Here is an 18,173-nt window from a genome sequence, read left to right on the forward strand (position 1 = left end):
GGCATCCTCCGACCCAATCACCGCATTACAAAAATTGCCAACGTGCAACTTTGGCAGTGCCACCTTGACAGCTTGGCAATGTCAGACTGGCACCTGGTTGGCACTTCCAAGGTTCCCAGGTGACACCAGCAGTACCAGAGTACTGTTCCAGCTGGTCTTTCCGGGTAGATCCCAGGAGCGGGTCTCCAGACATTTATCAAACATGTTGCGCCACGGCGCGCTTCCTTCAGGCTCAGCATGGTCTGTAGATCACACCCAATATGTTTTGTATGGAAAGAGGTGAGTCTTTCCTCCACTTGAAATGTGTATTCCAATTAAATAATCAGCAGCAAGCCTTCATGAGCTTAAAATAAAGAAGGCTGATTATTATCTCACACTTATCCTGAATTAATAAAGTGCCACACCCTCAGTTTCTTACATACATATGTGCACACGCACACACACATATTTGTCATGCGTGTGTCCCTTTAAGAAATGTTTTTGTCTTCTCACATGGTATCAGTGATGTCATTGTGTGGGTGGAGCTGAGCTGCGGCCCTGTGAGTTTCTACATTCACTTTGAGGTTTGAGGTGGTTTGTGGCTCTCTGGGTTTTACTTTTGTTTTGAGTTTGGACTGGTTTTGAACTGCTCAGGTTGAAAGAAGTGTTTTTCTGAATCTTCATTTTAAAAGCTGTTTCCAGACTACTTAATAACTTAAAAGAGATAATTCCTTTCTGAAGGAATTCATACCAGCTGTTTGAGAAGGGGAACAGATTATCACTAACAAGTCTTATACCAGTAAGAGTGCCGTGACCTGGGCCACACCTTTGAAAAGGGGTTTCTGGTTTTACTTGGATTTTGTTACTGAATTGGAACAGTTAAAGGGGGAATTCATTAACGGTTATACATAGATTACATAGATTATGCATAGATTACATAGATACATTGTGCAGGGTCTGTATGTTTGTAGTTGATAAAAATGCTTACAGTTTGTGCTTATACAAATGTTAACTAAATTCATAGAATAAAGCTTGTTTATTGATTAAAAGCACCTAAGAACATTAAATAACACCTGAAAGGCAGGCTCTAGTGTTCATCATAACCAAAACCAATAAACAGTTATAGGCCAGGTAAACTCCATGATATACTTTGGAGTTTTCTAAACCCTGGCCCATAACACATTGGATAGCGATAAAGACCCTATATTACATGCCTGTGGTCTCCTGAATGTACTCAATAACTTAAAATTGTAGTGATAAATCTTGTAATGTGAAGCATTCACAGCACATTTTGAGGTTTCTTGTAGTCAAATATTGAGGAGGTTGGTTCTCAGGTAAACCTTGAAGCTGGAACAAGTTCAGTACTTGCTGCTTGTTAACTAGTTTCAGAGTCTGATTTCAGCCTGGCATATGGTGGATCTTTAAACAGTGAGGTGTGTGAATTCAACAAATGGTTGTGACGTATCTTCATCTATGTCTAAATTTAATTAGGTATTCATCAAAGACTTGCTGTCTGAATGCCACAAGTCACATGGCTTGCAGCAGCAATTTCAACAACTTGCTTGTGTCCATTTTTAAAAAGTATTGACTGAAAGTTCATAATACGACATGCCTTTATTCATGCCAGCTCTGTGTCAGAGTTCCTCAACTAGTTCCAACTATTTTCCTTTTCCATTTAGACCTACATTTTTCTTTCTTCAGATAACTATCCACTTCTATATTGAACACCACAATTGAACCTGCCTCCACACACTCTCAGGCAGCGATTTCCAGATCCTAGCCATTTGCTGTATAAGGAAGCTTTTCCTCTTATCACCATTGGTACCTCTGCCAATCACTTTCAAGTAGTGGCCTCTGATTCCTGACACACACACACCGGTGAGAACCTCCCCCACCCCTTTAAACTCGCCTCCCAGTATCTCACTATGTCCTTTCTGTGTCCACAAGTGTAAGGCAGCCCATAATCACCATTAGCGACAGAAGACGGGAGGAGAAATCTCACACATTCAGGCCTTTCAACTTGTGGGGGAGGTCGAGGAGAGGACAGTGGCTGCGATGGAGGTCGACATTCAGCAAACAAGTGAGAGTCCAATGCAATGCAGACCTCCTGATAGAAAGTGAGTCACCCCTCTCCCACAGAGCAGTCCTTCCCAAGACCTCATCTCATGCCTTTGTTTTACAATATCACCATCAGATGAGGCTGGACCACCAGGGGTTGCTGGTCCCCAGCCAGATTCTCAGCATATCCCAGAGTATTACTCCGGGGAAGACAGCAACATTTCAGCACTGTTTTCACCTGCACATTCATCATCGCAGAGTCTGTTACCTCAGTGGGAACCTTCATGATCAGGCTCCTGAGTCACACTCTGGTGAGCACCACACACATGGTCCAGCACATCAGGTGGAGGCAGAGACCCCCGAGGGAGCGGTCGGTTGAAGGGATGCCGGTCCCAGGGAACAGCTATCTCCCAGATAGGTGTTGCGCTTTTGGAAAATATGGCCCCATCACTGGTGGAGATGCAGATGCACAGCCAGAATCTACAGGAACAGGTGTCAGCAATTTTCCAGTGTCTGCAAGCCCAGCTGAAGGAAACCAACCACCTTTGGGCACAGAAGATGTTGCAGACAATGCAAGAAACTCAGGCCAACACTGAAAGGGTGTGTTGTGGTGGAAGGCCTGGGGCAAGATGTCAGGGCCATGTATCAGGACGTCCAAGGCTTGGGTCACACTGTGCTATCCATGGCTGAGGCGCAGGACAAGAGTGCTCAGTCTCAGGCAGACATGACCCAGGTGCACATGGACATTGCTGCTGCACTCCAGAGCTTGGCCCATCCACAAAGGGCCATTGTTAAGAGCATTGAAAGCTTTGGCTGGGCGCTAACTGACCTTGGCCAATCACAGAGGGACATGACTATGAGGGACATGGTTCACTCACTAAGGGATGATCCAGCCTTCGTGCACCATGGCTGAGGGAACCAAAACCATGGTTCAGACGAGAGCGAGCATGTAGGACTGGCAGTGCCAGATGACGGTGGGACATCAGGAACTCACTCTGGCCTGACCTCCGACCTATGGAGTAGCCTGGGGGCCACAGAGCTCCCGGAGTGAGGAGGAAGTATGGAACACCAGCACTTCTAAATCCACCCCTCCCCCTCCCCCCTCCCCCACAACCACCTGAAACTGGCGCATCTCAAGGGCTGCTGGCAGAAGAGGCTGACACCTGTGACACCTGAAAGTCAGCCGGGCCCATCCAGGCCCAGGCCCTCTTGGGGACGACTGCCAAGAGCATCACAGGGCAGAAGTCAAGACAAGCAGCAGGCCATCTCCACTTCTGATGTGCTGTCTGAGGTAACACCGAGAATAAGCGGCAGGCCAGGGAATATTAGGAAGTTAGATGACTCTTATGTTGGCATGAGTGTGGTAGAAAGAAGATAGTAAGGGGGAAGGACACACCTATTGCAAATGCACACAATTAAACATTATTTTGCACCATCAATCGTTCTGCCTCTGACCTCTGCCTCACAGGTGTGAAGGGCTGGATGTTGTGCATTGGTCAGGTGGTCTGGGGGCGTTGGGAGACAGTGTGGGGGTTGGGGGGTGCAAGGCTGAGAAGTGGTCGGACCTGCCTTGTGTGACAGCATCCCCAGTGAGCGAGCCCTAACCGTTCACCATCTCCCACAACCCTCCTCCCTCCAAGAAATATGGGCAGTAAGAAGGAATCGCCAGCGCACATGCAGGGATCACTTGGGCGGATGGTGGTATGTTGGGCGCAATTCAGCGGGAAAAATTTAATCTCTGCTTTTGGGGGCATTTGACGGAGTCTTCTTTGGTGGCTGCAGTACTGAGAATCAGCCCGCAATTCAATGGCAGTTTGCAGTTTTGTTTTGGCCACACGGAGTTTCTCCAAGCTGAGGTCACACTTTACTCTATTTCCTGCTGGCAGGATCCTTGCCCATTTCAGGAGGGAATGACCAAGGGCCTCAGCAAGGTTGGGGAGTTGAATTGGGGCGAGTCAATAAAGGGCGGCAGAACTGCCGGTGGCCAGGCCACCTAATTGGTTATGAGATTGTCCCGCGTCCGATGGCTCTGGATCACATATTGGTTAGCCAGCCTGCCAGCTCAGGCTCAACACCTGGATCCTCCTGGACACAATCCTCCTCCTCGTCAAATCAGGCCTGCCGTTCTTCCTCCTCCTCCTCCTGCATGTCGCCCTGCTGCTCTACGATGTTATGAAGGACACAGCAGGTAGCAGACCACCGCAGCAGTCGAAACCCTCTGGGAGCTATATTGGAAGGCCCCACTAAGCTGTCCAGGCATTGGAAGTGCATCTTGAGCACGAGGATGCATCATTCGATAAACTCCGGGTTGCTATATGAGATTTGTTATAATTGTACTCTGCCTCAGTGGGGCCTCTGCATAGATGTCATCAACGATGATCTTCGTGGGTAAGACTTGTCATCCACTATCCAACACCTCACCCAAGGGAGCACCTTGAAGGTGCTAGGAACCAACAGGTGCACCAGGATGTATCCATTGCGCACACTGCCTGGATATCGGGCACAGGCGTGCACAATATGCAGCTGGTGGTCGCACACCAACTGCATATTCATAGAGTGGAAGCCCTACCTATTGATGAAGGGCACCCTTTGTGGAACTGGTGCTCAAAGGGCGTGCCATTGATCACCTCCTGGATCCGGGACAAGCCAGCGATGGCGGCAAAGCCTGATACTTTGTTGAGCCTGGTCTGGGTTGAAGGTGATGTCGTCCGCTGCCCGGGTGCACAGGGCGTCCGTCACAGCATGGATGCACCGGTGTGCCAATGTCTGAGAAATCTCAGACGGTCCCCGCTCGGGCCTTGGAATGAGCCAGAGACATACAGGTTCAGGGCAGCCATCACCTTGACAGCCACCGGGAGCAGGTGTCCTCCATGCACCCATAGTGACAGGTGCACTGCTATCTGACACGGGTGGCACATGAGGGAGTCTAGGAGGCACACAAGGTTTGGCAGCACCTCGAAGGAAAGGTGGCGACGGTATACACATGGGCTGTTGTTGCACCTCCTTGCATCTCCACCTTGGCCTGTTGAACGGCTGGCAATTAGGCCTAACTGGCTGGTCCATGCTCTTCTGAGGCAGGCTCCTCTTGTGCAGGGTCCTCCCCGGGCTGACCCTGGTGTTCTCGCTTCCATGCATCAATTGCCAACCCCCCCCACAATCCCAATCCCCGGAACCTTCGAGATGTTGTCCGCACTGCACCCTGCACCCCTGTCCCGATCGATGACTGGCACCTGGCCTGCATTTGTGGAGCCAGTATCCTAGCCACCTGTTCCTGCCAATGGGTACCGGTGTTAGCAATAGGCTCTGTGGCCCCTGTCCCATGTCTCCCAGTGTGGTTCACTGTGGGTCTCCTCACTGGATGGACCTTGTGTTATCCTGCCTGGAGGTTGGAAAATGGTTATGAGTTGGAGATGGTCTCATTATCCTTGGGGCGGGCTAGCTAATAATGTCACTGGTGAGGCTTTTAATCTGAGAAGGGCTGTATGCCAGGGAGGGTTACAGTGCCCACAGCACATGTCACCTTTGTTTCGGGATGAGCTCTCCTAAGTCCCTGCTTTCTCTGCGGTGGGGCTGCACTTCTTGAGGAGAGCACTGACGAGTGCCAACACCTGGTGGGCCGGCGACTGAGATTAGCCACGGCCATCCCCTTGATGATACTGCTGGGTATGGGGTTTCCAGAGAACTGGATGGGGACTCACATGACCAGAATACAGCAGTCAGAAGTCTCAACAGCCAGGCAGTTTAGACTTGGCAGTGGGTTAAATTAATTATGGGCATCTCAATCGGGGTACCCCGATCCTAAAGAGGACACCCTGAGTCCATGTACAATACAGAATGGGATGGAATAAACTGTCTTCTTAACCACCACACTCAGGTCGCAAACAGCATTACATTTAATGCTTGAACCATTATTATCTCTCAGAGATATTGTGTGCTTTCTTCTAATCGGCTCAATTTTTAGATTTTTAAAATCAGCCATGCTGATTTAATTGGCTTTGGCACCAGTATCTAACTTCAACTGGACCACTGTACTGTTCACTGCAAGTGGTAGCAGCTATTTTTCCTCATCAACCGTATATATTTTAAATGGAGCATCAGTTTGCATTTTTTTAAGAGTGGGAGAATTTTTTGATGTCTCCAAAAAAATATTCTTCTCTGTTAATACTCCAGCAATCAATGATGTTTTCTCATAGGAGACTTTATCTTCTATTGTGCTGACTCATCTGGGTTTGAGCTTAGAGTATCAATTCTGAGCAAAGTGATTTTTTTCCTTTGCATCTGGAACAAAACTTGCCAAAAGCTGGACATCTCAAGGTAGGTCCGTCAAACTCTAACATCACGCACTGGTACCTTGATGTGTTGGGTATGCTGGGTCTGCAAGGACTGCGTTTACCATAGCAATGAGAGAGACAGGCTTCCAACACTTGGAGAAATGCAACTCTATTTTACTAAATTCTTAACTATTAAATATACTTTAACTGTGGGTTGACACTATGCTGAGTTGACTGGAGACCTGAGGCTAACCTGACCAGACTATCTTACTCCCACATGGTGGATATTCGCGTTGTTGCTCACAGGCTCTGGCTGTCTCAGAGGCTGCATCCCAAGAGAGTGGGAAAACTAGTGCCCTCTGGCTTTATAGTGGCCGTGTCCTGTCTGGTGATTGGCTGCTGTGTTCTGTGTATTCATTGGTCATCCTGTGTGTCAATCAATGTCTGTCTGTGCACCATCATATACTTATGTGTATATTATGACATCTCCCCCCTTTTAAAAAATGTGTGTCTGGCAATAAATAGTGAGTATGTGTATGTGCCTGACTATGTACAAAGTATGTGAGCGTATTTACATGATTAGGAGCCTGACTATATACAAAATACGTGAACGTATTTACATGGGAAGGTGTCTAGTGGAGATAGAGTGCATACAACAAATTAGAAAGAACAATATGTACAGACTGTAAATGAAGCACAAGGCAAGGAAACATTCAGTCTATGGCGGGCGACGAATTCTGGTTGACCGCCTCAAGGGAGGGTCCGGGGCTGCCTGCACTGGAATGGGCGGAGCTGCATCCAATATAGAGGGTGGCAAAAGAAGCGGCAGATCGGTGACCTCTTGTAAGGGTGTGTCCTGAGGAATCAGCAGGGAGGCGGGACATCACGTTCAGGCGGCGAGCGTGGAAGCAGCCGCAGTGCCCGCCTATTACGCCGAAGAAAAGAGCCATCATGCGAACTAGAAATGATCTGGGGGCCACTTGCTTGACCACCACAGCTGTGGCAGACCAGACACCGTCAGGTAGCTGAACACAAACTTGGTCAGCAGGGACGAGAGCAGGGAGATCCGTGGCGTGGGCGTCATACGCCGACTTGCATTCGGCTCGAGACAGTGCATTCTTTGCAGGACCGGAAAATTGTCAAAATCCAGGATGTGGATAGCAGGCACCATCGTCCGTAGTGTGCGGTTCATTAGCAGTTGTGCTGTGGACAGGCCAGCGGACAAGGGAGTCGCCTTGTAGGCTAGTAGTGCCAGGTGAAAATCTGAACCCGAATCAGTCGCTTTACAAAGCAGTCGTTTGACAATGTGTACCCCCTTTTTTCATTTGACATTTGTCAGGTAGCTGAACAAGAACTCGGTCAGCAGGGACGAGAGCAGGGAGATCCATGACGTGGGCGTCATACGCCGACTTGCATTGGACTTTCCCATTTGACCGGGGGGTAGTGGGGGCTCGAGGTGATGTGCGTGAAATTGTACCATCTGGCAAAATCCGTCCACTACTGACTGAAGACGCACGGGCCATTATCAGTCATGACCGTGAGTGGAATGCCTTGACGGGCAAAGGTCTCTTTGCACACCTTGATGACTGTTGCTGATGTGAGGACATGCAGTCTGACCACCTCGGGGTAATTAGAAAAATAATCCACAATGAGGACATAGTCCCGGCCTTTGCGTGGAAGAGATCAGTGCCAACCTTGGTCCATGGGGACGACACTAGTTCATGCGACTGCAAAGTCTCTTTTGGCTGAGCCGGCTGGAACCGTTGGCACGTCGGGCAATTTAGGACAGTGTTGGCAATGTCCTGATTGATGCCAGGCGAGCATACTGCCCCTCGGGCTCACCGGCGACACTTTTCCATCCCCAGGTGACCGTCGTGGATTTGGCCGAGGACGAGCTTTCGCATATTCTGTGGTATTACTATCCTGTCCAGTTTCATCAGTATGCCATCGACCACTGCCATATCGTCTTTTATATTGTAGAGCTGTGGGCACTGGCCCTTTTGCCAACTGTCTGTGAGATGGCGCATGACCCGTTGGAGTAGAGGATCCCTGGCCGTTTCATGATGAATCTGTACGACCCGTTCGTCAGTGGCTGGAAAGTTGGATGCGCAGAACTCAACATGGGCGTCGATCTGGCAGACGAAGTCCGACTGCTCGCATAGCGTGGTGATGGAGCGAGAGAGTGCATCGGCCACAATGAACTCCTTTCCCGGGGTGTAGACCAGGTCGAAATCATAGCGTCGGAGTTTGAGAAGGATACGTTGTAGGCGTGGCGTCATATCGTAGAGGTCCTTCTGTATGATGTGACCCAGTGGCCTGTGGTCCATTTCAACCGTAAATTTGGAGAGTCCATACACGTAGTCATGGAATTTGTCAATCCCTGTGAGGAGGACCAGGCACTCTTTCTTGATTTGAGCATAGCGCTGCTCAGTAAGTGTCATGGCTCTAGATGCAGATCTAGGGCCAGGAGGAGGATTCGTCGCGTTGGAGGAGCACTGCCCCAATGCCAGCCTGGCTCGCACCAGTGGAGATCTTCATCTCTTTGGCAGGGTCGATAAACGCCAGTACCGGGGCCTTGGTGAGTTTCGCCCTGAGCTCACGCCACTCTCGCTCATGAGCGGGGGCCACTGGAAGTCGGTGGTTTTCTTTACAAGATTGTGGAGAGCTGTGGTGTGAGGTGCAAGGTTGGGGATAAACTTCCCAAGGAAGTTGACCATCCCCAGGAAGCGGAGGACCGCCTTCTTGTCCTCCGGTGTCTTCATGGCATTGATCGCCGACACCTTATCTGCATCTGGCTGCACACCAAACTGCGAAATATGGTCGCCGAGGAACTTTATTTCTGCTTGACCGAACGAGCATTTGGCTCTGTTGAGTCGGAGGCCATGCTCGTGGATCCTCTGGAACACTCGCTTGAGGCGATCGATGTGTTCCTGCGGAGTCGTGGACCAGACAATGATGTCATCGACGTACACTCGCACCCCCTCGATGCCCTCCATCATTTGCTCCATTATTCGGTGGAACACCTCTGAGGCGGAGATGATACCAAAGGGCATCCGGTTGTAACAATAGCGGCCAAAAGGGGTGTTAATGTGCACAGCTTTCGACTGTCTGTGTCAAGTTGTACCTGCCAAAACCCCTTGGAGGCATCCAGCTTCGTGAAAAACTTGGCGCGAGCCATTTCGCTGGTGAGCTCTTCGCGCTTAGGGATAGGGTAGTGTTCCCTCATGATGTTACGGTTCAAATCTTTGGGGTCGATACAAATGCACAGTTTTCCTGACGGTTTTTTGACACAAACCATGGAGCTGACCCAGTCCGTGGGTTCCGTGACCTTAGAACTGACGCCCTGGTCCTGGAGGTCTTGCAGCTGCTGCTTGAGGTGGTCCTTAAGGGGTGCCGGCACCCGACGGGGTGCATGAACCACAGGTGTGGCATTCAGTTTCAAAAGAATCTTGTATGTGTAGGGGAATGTGCCCATACCCTCGAAGATGCTGTGGTGTCATGCAATGATGTCATTTAATTAGATTTGGAAATTGGCATCGGGCGAGGGTGATGCCTCAGCGGGCGACATGGAGTGAACCCGCTGTACAAGATTCAGGATTTTGCAGGCCTGAGCACCGAGCAAGGAGACTTTGTTGGACCCTACAATTTCAAAACGCAGGGTGGCTCTTGAGGAACAATGTGATACCACAAGCTGGCATGAGCCACTGGCAGCAATGGCATTGCCATTGTAGTCGAGAAGCTAGCAGGCCGATGGAAGGATGTTCGGCTTGACATGGATGGTATCTAGGTCAGACTGCGAAATGTGTTTAGCTGAAGCGCCGGTGTCCAGCCTGAAGCGTATGCGAGACTTGTTGACCGTAAGGGTGGCACACCACTCGTCGTCCGGATCAATGCTCATCACTGGGTGGGGAAAGCATTGTATGCTTGGTGATGATGCCCACCCGGAATGGGGCTGTGAGCTCCTCGGTGTCTGGATCTGGAACCATGTCGGAGTCTGCAACGGTTTGCTACACTGACCGGACGTTCCTGCGCTGCTGCTGGGACCGATGTGAGGTGGGCAGTTGAGCAGATCTGCACAGGGCTGCGTAGTGGCCAAGCTTGCCACACTGGAGACAGTGTTGAGATTTTGCGGGACATTGCTGCTTTAAGTGGGAGGAGCCACAGTTGTTGCACGTCATGGCGCCGAGGTCAGGACGCTCCGTGCGCCACCGCGCATGCACGGTGCGGCTGAACGATGTGCGCACCTGCGCAGTTCGGTCCTCTGCCTCGCCGTCCCCTGGTTCGTTGTGCGCATGCACATGAGCCTGGGAAAAGCGCGCGAAATGGCCGCCCTCATCCAGACTCAGGCTCTGGAGCTGTTTTACGGCCTGCACCCACTACGCATCATGGGGGCCTTGCTGCGCCGTCTCTGCCGCCTTTATATGGGAGTACCGGTTAATAGCGTGCTCATGTAGGATGCAGGTCTCGATGGCGACGGCAAGGGTGAGCTGCTTAACTTTAAGGAGCTTCTGGCGAAGGAGGTCGGAGTGGACCCCATAAACGATCTGGTCGCGGATCATGGAGGCGAAAGTGGAGCCGTAGTTACAGGATTGCGCGAGGATACGGAGATGGGTTAATAAGGACTGAAAAGATTCATCCTTGCCCTGGAGCCTCTGCTGGAACACATAGCGTTCAAAGCTCTCGTTGACTTCAATGTCACAGTGGCTGTAGAACTTGAGCAGGATTGTTTTGAACTTGGTCTTGTCCTCGCCTTCAGCAAAGGTGAGGGAGTTAAAAATGTGGATAGCGTGGTCCCCGGCTGTAGAGAGGAAGAGAGCAATCTTTCTGGCATCCGATGCGGCTTCGAGGACGGTGGCTTCAAGATACAGCTGAAACTTCTGCTTAAAAATCTTCCAGCTGGCACCGAGGTTGCCGGCGATGCGGAGTGGCAGGGGAGGGTGGACGTTGTCCACGTTACCGGATGGCTGATCGCTGGTCAAAGGCAGACTATCTCAAGGTAGGTCCATCAAACTCTAACATCACGCACTGGTACCTTGATGTGTTGGGTATGCTGGGTCTGCGAGGACTGCGTTTACCATAGCAATGAGAGAGACAGGCTTCCAACACTTGGAGAAATGCAACTCTATTTTACTAAATTCTTAACTATTAAACATACTTTAATGGTGGGTTGACACTATGCTGAGTTGACTGGAGACCTGAGGCTAACCTGACCAGACTATCTTACTGCCATATGGTGTATGTTCGAGTTGTTGCTCACAGGCTCTGGCTGTCTCAGAGGCTGCATCCCTAGAGAGCGGGAAAACTAGTGCCCTCTGGCTTTCTAGTGGCCGTGTCCTGTCTGGTGATTGGCTGCTGTGTTCTGTGTGTTCATTGGTCATCCTGTGTGTCAATCAATGTCTGTCTGTGCACCATCATATACTTGTGTGTATATTATGACACTAATGAGGCTCCTAGTGATCAGTCGATGAAATACAACACAACACATCCATGATATCACTACACTCTGCATCTTCAGTAGGTAATTAATCCAGGCTTCTGCGTAATCTTATGCTTTTCTTAAAACTGGGAAACCAGTAAATATGATATTGTTGCTGCAAATAAAATAGATGCATTTCAGTGGAACTTAGGTCAGTGCATTGGGAAAGAAAGGAAGAGAAAGAAATATGTAGAGGTGCAGATTTGCGAGAGATTGTGTGTTGCGGTGATGTCACTGGACTAGTAATCCAGAGTCTTAGACCAATTATTTGGGAACAAGGTGCAATTCCCATCCTGACAGCTGGTGGGATTTTAACTCAAATAATAATAACAATAATCTTTATTGTCACAAGTAGGCTTACATTAACACTGCAACGAAGTTACTGTGAAAAGCCCCTAGCTGCCTCATTCCGGCGCCTGTTCGGGTACGCTGAGGGAGAATTCAGAATGTCCAAGTTACCTAACATTTCGGGACCGTTGGGAGGAAACCGGAGCACCTGGAGAAAACCCACGCAGACACGGGGAGAACGTGCAGACTCCGCACAGACTGTGGCCCAAGGCGGGAGCCGAACCCGGGACCCTGGCGCTGTGAAGCAACAATGCTAACCGTTGTGCTCCAGTGCCGCCCAGGAATATAAATCAAATCTTCAAAATGGTGGCCATAAAATGTTCATCGATTATTGCTAAAACCCATCTAGTTCACGAATGTCCTTTAGGGAAGGAAATCTGCGACCCTTACCTGGCCTAGTCTACATTTGACTCCAGACCAATGTTCAGAACAACATGGTTGACTCTTAACTATCCTCTGAAATGGCCGAGCAAGTCACTCGGTTCAAGGGCAAATAGTAATGAGGAAATGAATGCTGGCTTCTCTAGTGATGCCCATATTCTATGAAATGATAAATAAAAAGAACAAGCAAAATGAAGTGAATAGTGCAGGAAAAATTCTGTTTTGTTACAACCAGGGAGGATTAGTGCAAAGATTCCTCCTTTTTCCCACTCCTCTGTTGATCATAACAGGGGATTTTGAATTGATATGGATAAATGTACCAATCTATTGTATGTACTTCACTTTGAGTGAAAAGAATACAGTCCAAAAGCTTTCTTCGGTTTAAATGAGTAAGGATAGTTTTAATTGGGCTAAAAACCAAGCCAGAAAAGAATACTGAACAAAAGGTAAAATAAGTGTAAAGAACTTTGCAAAAAACACACACACATAAGCATGCTAAAATATAAATTACAAAGCAGAGGCAGTTAACATTTGGCTAAATTAAAATTCAACAATAAAAGACAAAGATATAATGAGTTCACTAATTGATTATGGGCACTTTACTGTCGTACATGACTAAGGCAGTTCATAAAGCTGTACCCCTTGGCGTCTTTCCTCGAAATGCTACTTTGGAATAATTTTTTTTTAAAGATTTTGTCTGTCTGCTGTCCATATTATGATATATATTTATGTGCTGGAAATTTTAAGCAATTTTGTCGAGGCTTGGATGCACATGCAAATAATCTAGTGTCTGCAGGCCTGCCCGCTGCTAAATTTGTAATAATTTGCCTATTTTCCCTACTAAAACAGGTGTAATGATGTTCTGATGAAAGGTTATCAACTCAGCAGGTGTTGTCTGACCCATTCAGTATTCCTGTTGTTATTTCAGATTTGCAGCATCTTCAGTATTTTGCTTTTATTTTAACGATGTTCTGCACCATTAAATCCAAGTTCAGGTAGTTGTGAGTTTTGGGGGGAGTAGATTGGAGGGGGGAGGGAGGAATAACAATGAGTGTGGACGGCACAGAGGTAAGAGTAGGGGAGCAAGGTTAGACTCCAATGGCTACAAATGAGAGTGAAGAGATTGCATGAAAGGTGTTGTGTTATGTTACCTCGAGTAACATAAGCTGCTATTTGATGTAGGCTCTGCTGAAAGATGATGTAGGCTCTGCTGAAAGATGCTCCAAACTCAGAGATCAGTTTAACGTATAATATTGAACGATTAACAATGCTCTTAAATGAGTTTGACACTCCACTAATCTGCCTCTAGTAACTCAGTCTGCTCTGCTAACTATACAAGCTTGCTCTCAACCATGTGCTAGGATGTGATGTTGCTGATAATTAACTCTATCCTGCTCTCTTGGTCTCTGCCAGTGGAAGAGGCAGAGCCTGTGTGCCTTGTCCTTTTTATATGGGTCGCGTAGTGCCCCCTTGTGGTAATGCCACCTCTGGGTGTCCTGATTACCCATTGGCTGTGTCCTGTTCTAATGATCCATTGGTTGCGTGTCTACATATCATGACATCTCTGGTTCTCCCTCTAGTGGTTACTTAGTTGTAGTGTATTGACATTAACTCCTTGTGCATATACAGTGATGCATATCACTATATCCCCCTTTTTTCTTGTTACATATTGTGTGTACTTTGTTGAAGAAAATTGTGATGATATTGATGATTATACAAAGCCAAATAATATTTATGAGTCCAATCTTAATAAAAAAATGTATGAGTCCAAACTTTATGAATTTTTCGGTTGAGTTGCTTTCTTCTACTGTTGTTGAAGTGGTGATGGTGATGTTGTCATTTCTTTGTGAACGTCGTCAGTGTTCTTGTGTTTAAATAACCAGGAAGTCATCATGAGGTGTTCGAATGGTTGAATCATTTTGTTGTCTGATTTCAACAATTTTTCCTATGCTTGTGGTTCCAACTCCATATGTCATCTTTGTTGTCTGACCTGGACTTTCTTCTGTGTTTGCGATATTGATGCTGTATGTCATCTGCCTTGAAAGCAAGTTTGTATTGGAGCAAATGTGAATTTGCGAGATTCGTTGTCATGCCATGGTATGTTTGTACTCTTACCATTGTTTGGAGCTGTGCAGTTACAATGTCCTTCCTATCCAGAGTTGTACCATGTTGTACAAGTTGTTGTTTCATTGTTGTTTTTGTCATGCTTGTTGTTGCTGTTGTTGCCTTTGTTATGCTTCTTGTTAGTGTTGTTTTTCTTGCAGTTTTTGTTGTTGTGCTTGTAGTTTTTGTTTAGATCCTTGGGGTCGATGCAGATGCGTAGGTCCCCCGAAGGCTTTTTTACACACACCATCGATCTTGCCTAGTCGGTTGGTTCGGTGATCTTAGAGATGCTGCCTTTCTTTTGTAGGCTGGTGAGCTCTGCTTTCAGTCAGTGGAGCAGGGACTCTTTGTGGTGCATGGACCACTGGTTTGGCGTCAGGCCGCAGTAGAATCTTGTATTCGTACGGAAGCGTGCCCATCCCGCTGAAGACATCTAGGTACTGTGTCATGATGTCATCGATGCTGGCCTGAAGATCCGGATGAGACTGCATCATGGTGTAGACTCGTCGGCTGCGGTTCAGTTGCTTGCAGGCGTGCGCAACTAGCAGGGACGCCCTGTTTGGTTTAACAATCTCGAAGCGTAGGCTTGTCTGTATGTATCGGTTGGACACTGTCAGGTGGCAGGATCCAGTGCCTTAATTGCGTTGCCATTGTAGTCCTGGAGTGTGCAGGCAGCTGGAAGGAGCTTGGGAGCCTTATTGATTCTCTTGAAGTCCAACTGCGAGATCAGGTTGGCGGAGGCACCTGTGTCCAGTTTGATTGGTCCTGGTTGGGGATTGGTTGACATCTATCACTGCATTCTATTCATCCTCAAAATCCTCGGCAAGGATTGACTGGACTTGCAATGTGCCCGGTGTGGCGTATTCGCACTTTGTGATGATGCCTACTCGGTATGTGTTATCCAGGTGGGCAACAAGGTAGCATGGTGGTTAGCATAAATGCTTCACAGCTCCAGGGTCCCAGGTTCGATTCCCGGCTGGGTCACTGTCTGTGCGGAGTCTGCACGTCCTCCCCGTGTGTGCGCGGGTTTCCTCCGGGTGCTCCGGTTTCCTCCCACAGTCCAAAGATGTGCGGGTTAGGTGGATTGGCCATGATAAATTGCCCGTAGTGTCCTAAAAAGTAAGGTTAAGGGGGAGTTGTTGGGTTACGGGTATAGGGTGGATACGTGGGTTTGAGTAGGGTGATCATTGCTCGGCACAACATCGAGGGCCGAAGGGCCTGTTCTGTGCTGTACTGTTCTATCCATGGTAGGTAGTCATCGTCTGGATCTGTAGCACTACCTTGATCAGAGTCATGCGTTCAGTGTTGGACACTGCTGATACAATCCTGCCTGAATTGTGGTCGCTGACTTGTGGTGCAGATCTGCACAGGATTGCCTCGTGGTTAAGTTTCCCACAGTGTAAATAGCGTTTGCCTCTTGCAGGGCATTTTTGTCTAAAGTGGGCAGTGCCACAGTTTGCACAAGTCATGGCGTCATGACACTTGTTGCGCATGCGTGGCGCGTTTTCTCGGCCGTTTCATATTCCCAGCTGTATTGCGCATCCGCTGGGCTCCGGGATGAGTGCGCGAAATGGCTGCTGTCGGCAATGTGGAGGAACTCCATCCGGGACATGGCCTGAACACTCTCCACCTCATGGGAGGCTTGTTTTTCACTCTCAGCAGTTTTGTATTGTGAGTAGCGATTTTGTGAATGCTCATTCACAGTGCACATTTCAATATCGACTTTTAAGGTCATATGCTTGATTTTCAGCAATTGCTCTCGCAGAGGATCAGAGTGGACACCAAAAACGATTTGGTCTCTGATCATGGAGTGAGTTATGTCACCGAAGTTGCAGGATTACGCGAGCAGCCTAAGGTTAATTCGATAACTATTGAAGGATTCATCTTTACCTGCATCCCTTGCTTGAAGATGTAACGCTCGAATATTTTGTTCATGTCCACCTTGCAGTGGCTGTCGAATTTGTCCAGGATGGTCTGGTATTTTGTTTTGTCCTGCCCTTCTAAGTATTGAAACGAGTTGAAGAGCTCTATTGCATGTTCATCCGCGGTGGTGAGTAGAAGAGATATCTTCCGAGCATCAGTCGCGCCATTCAGGTCGGATGCTTCCATGTATAGTTGGAATTTTTGTTTGAATGAACGCCAGTTAGCCCTAAGAGTACCGGTGGTCCAGTGTTGATGAGGAGCCTGAATCTTGTCCATTGTGCCTGGATTCTGTAGCTGGTTGTCTCTAACCTTGCTGAGTTGAACTAGGAAGATTGAGTAGTCACTCTATTAACATAAGCTGTTACTTGATATAGGCTCTGCTGAAAGATGCTCCAGACTCGGAGATAAGTTTAACGTATTTATTGAACGATTAACAATGCTCTTAAATGAGTTTGACACTCCACTGATCTGCCTCTAGTAACTCTACTCTGCTAACTATACAAGCTTGCTCTCAACCACGTGCTAGGGTGTGATGTTGCTGGTAATCAACCCTGTCCTGCTCTCTTGGTTTCTGTCGGTGGAAGAGGCAGAGCCTGTATGCCTTGTCCTTTTTATATGGGTCGTGTAGTGACCCTTGTGGTAATGCCACCTCTGGGTGTCCTGATTACCCATTGGTTGTGTCCTGTTCTAATGACCCATTGGTTGCGTGTCTGCATATTATGACATCTCTGGTGCTCCCACTTGTGGTTACTTAGTTGTAGTGTATTTACATTAACCCCATTAATACAGTGATGCATATCACTACAAAAGGGAGAGATATGCAATGAGATATTGGCACAATGGAAGCAAGGGGGAGGTGTTAATGTTGCAACCCTGTCACATTGAAGTGCATGCACTGGTTGTAAGTGAATGAGCAGTGAATTATGACATGGTAGGTGAGTTGCAGAGCAGAGGCGTACCCAGAGGTCAATGGATCAAAACATTTCTCTCCTACATTGTTATAATTCACTGCGCATTCACTGAGCAAAGGAGAAATCTGGAGCCAATATTTCCTTCACATAGGTTTATTCACAAGACCCAGAGAACACAGCCACAGAATGGGGAGGGTGAAGTACAGATGGTTGATGGAGCATCTGAACAAACAAGAACAAAGAAAATTACAGCACAGGAACAGGCCCTTCGGCCCTCCCAGCCTGCGCCGATCCAGATCCTTTATCTAAACCTGTCTCCTATTTTCCAAGATCTACTTCCCTCTGTTGCCGCCCGTTCATATAATTGTCTAGATGCCTCTTAAATGATGCTATCGTGCCCGCCTCTACCACCTCCGCTGGTGAAGCGTTCCAGGCACCCACCACCCTCTGCGTAAAAGACTTTCCACGCACATCTCCCTTGAACTTTCCCCCTCTCACCTTGAAATAGTGACCCCTTGTAACTGACACCCCCACTCTTGGAAAAAGCTTGTTGCTATCCACCCTGTCCATACTTCTCATAATTTTGTATACCTCAATCAGGTCCCCCCTCAACCTCCGTCTTTTCAACGAAAACAATCCTAATCTACTCAACCTTTCTTCATAGCTAGCACCCTCCATACCAGGCAACATCCTGGTGAACCTCCTCTGCACCCTCTCCAAAGC

The sequence above is a fragment of the Scyliorhinus canicula genome, chromosome 13 (genome assembly GCF_902713615.1).
Source record: "Scyliorhinus canicula chromosome 13, sScyCan1.1, whole genome shotgun sequence".
NCBI classification, from domain to species: domain Eukaryota; kingdom Metazoa; phylum Chordata; class Chondrichthyes; order Carcharhiniformes; family Scyliorhinidae; genus Scyliorhinus; species Scyliorhinus canicula.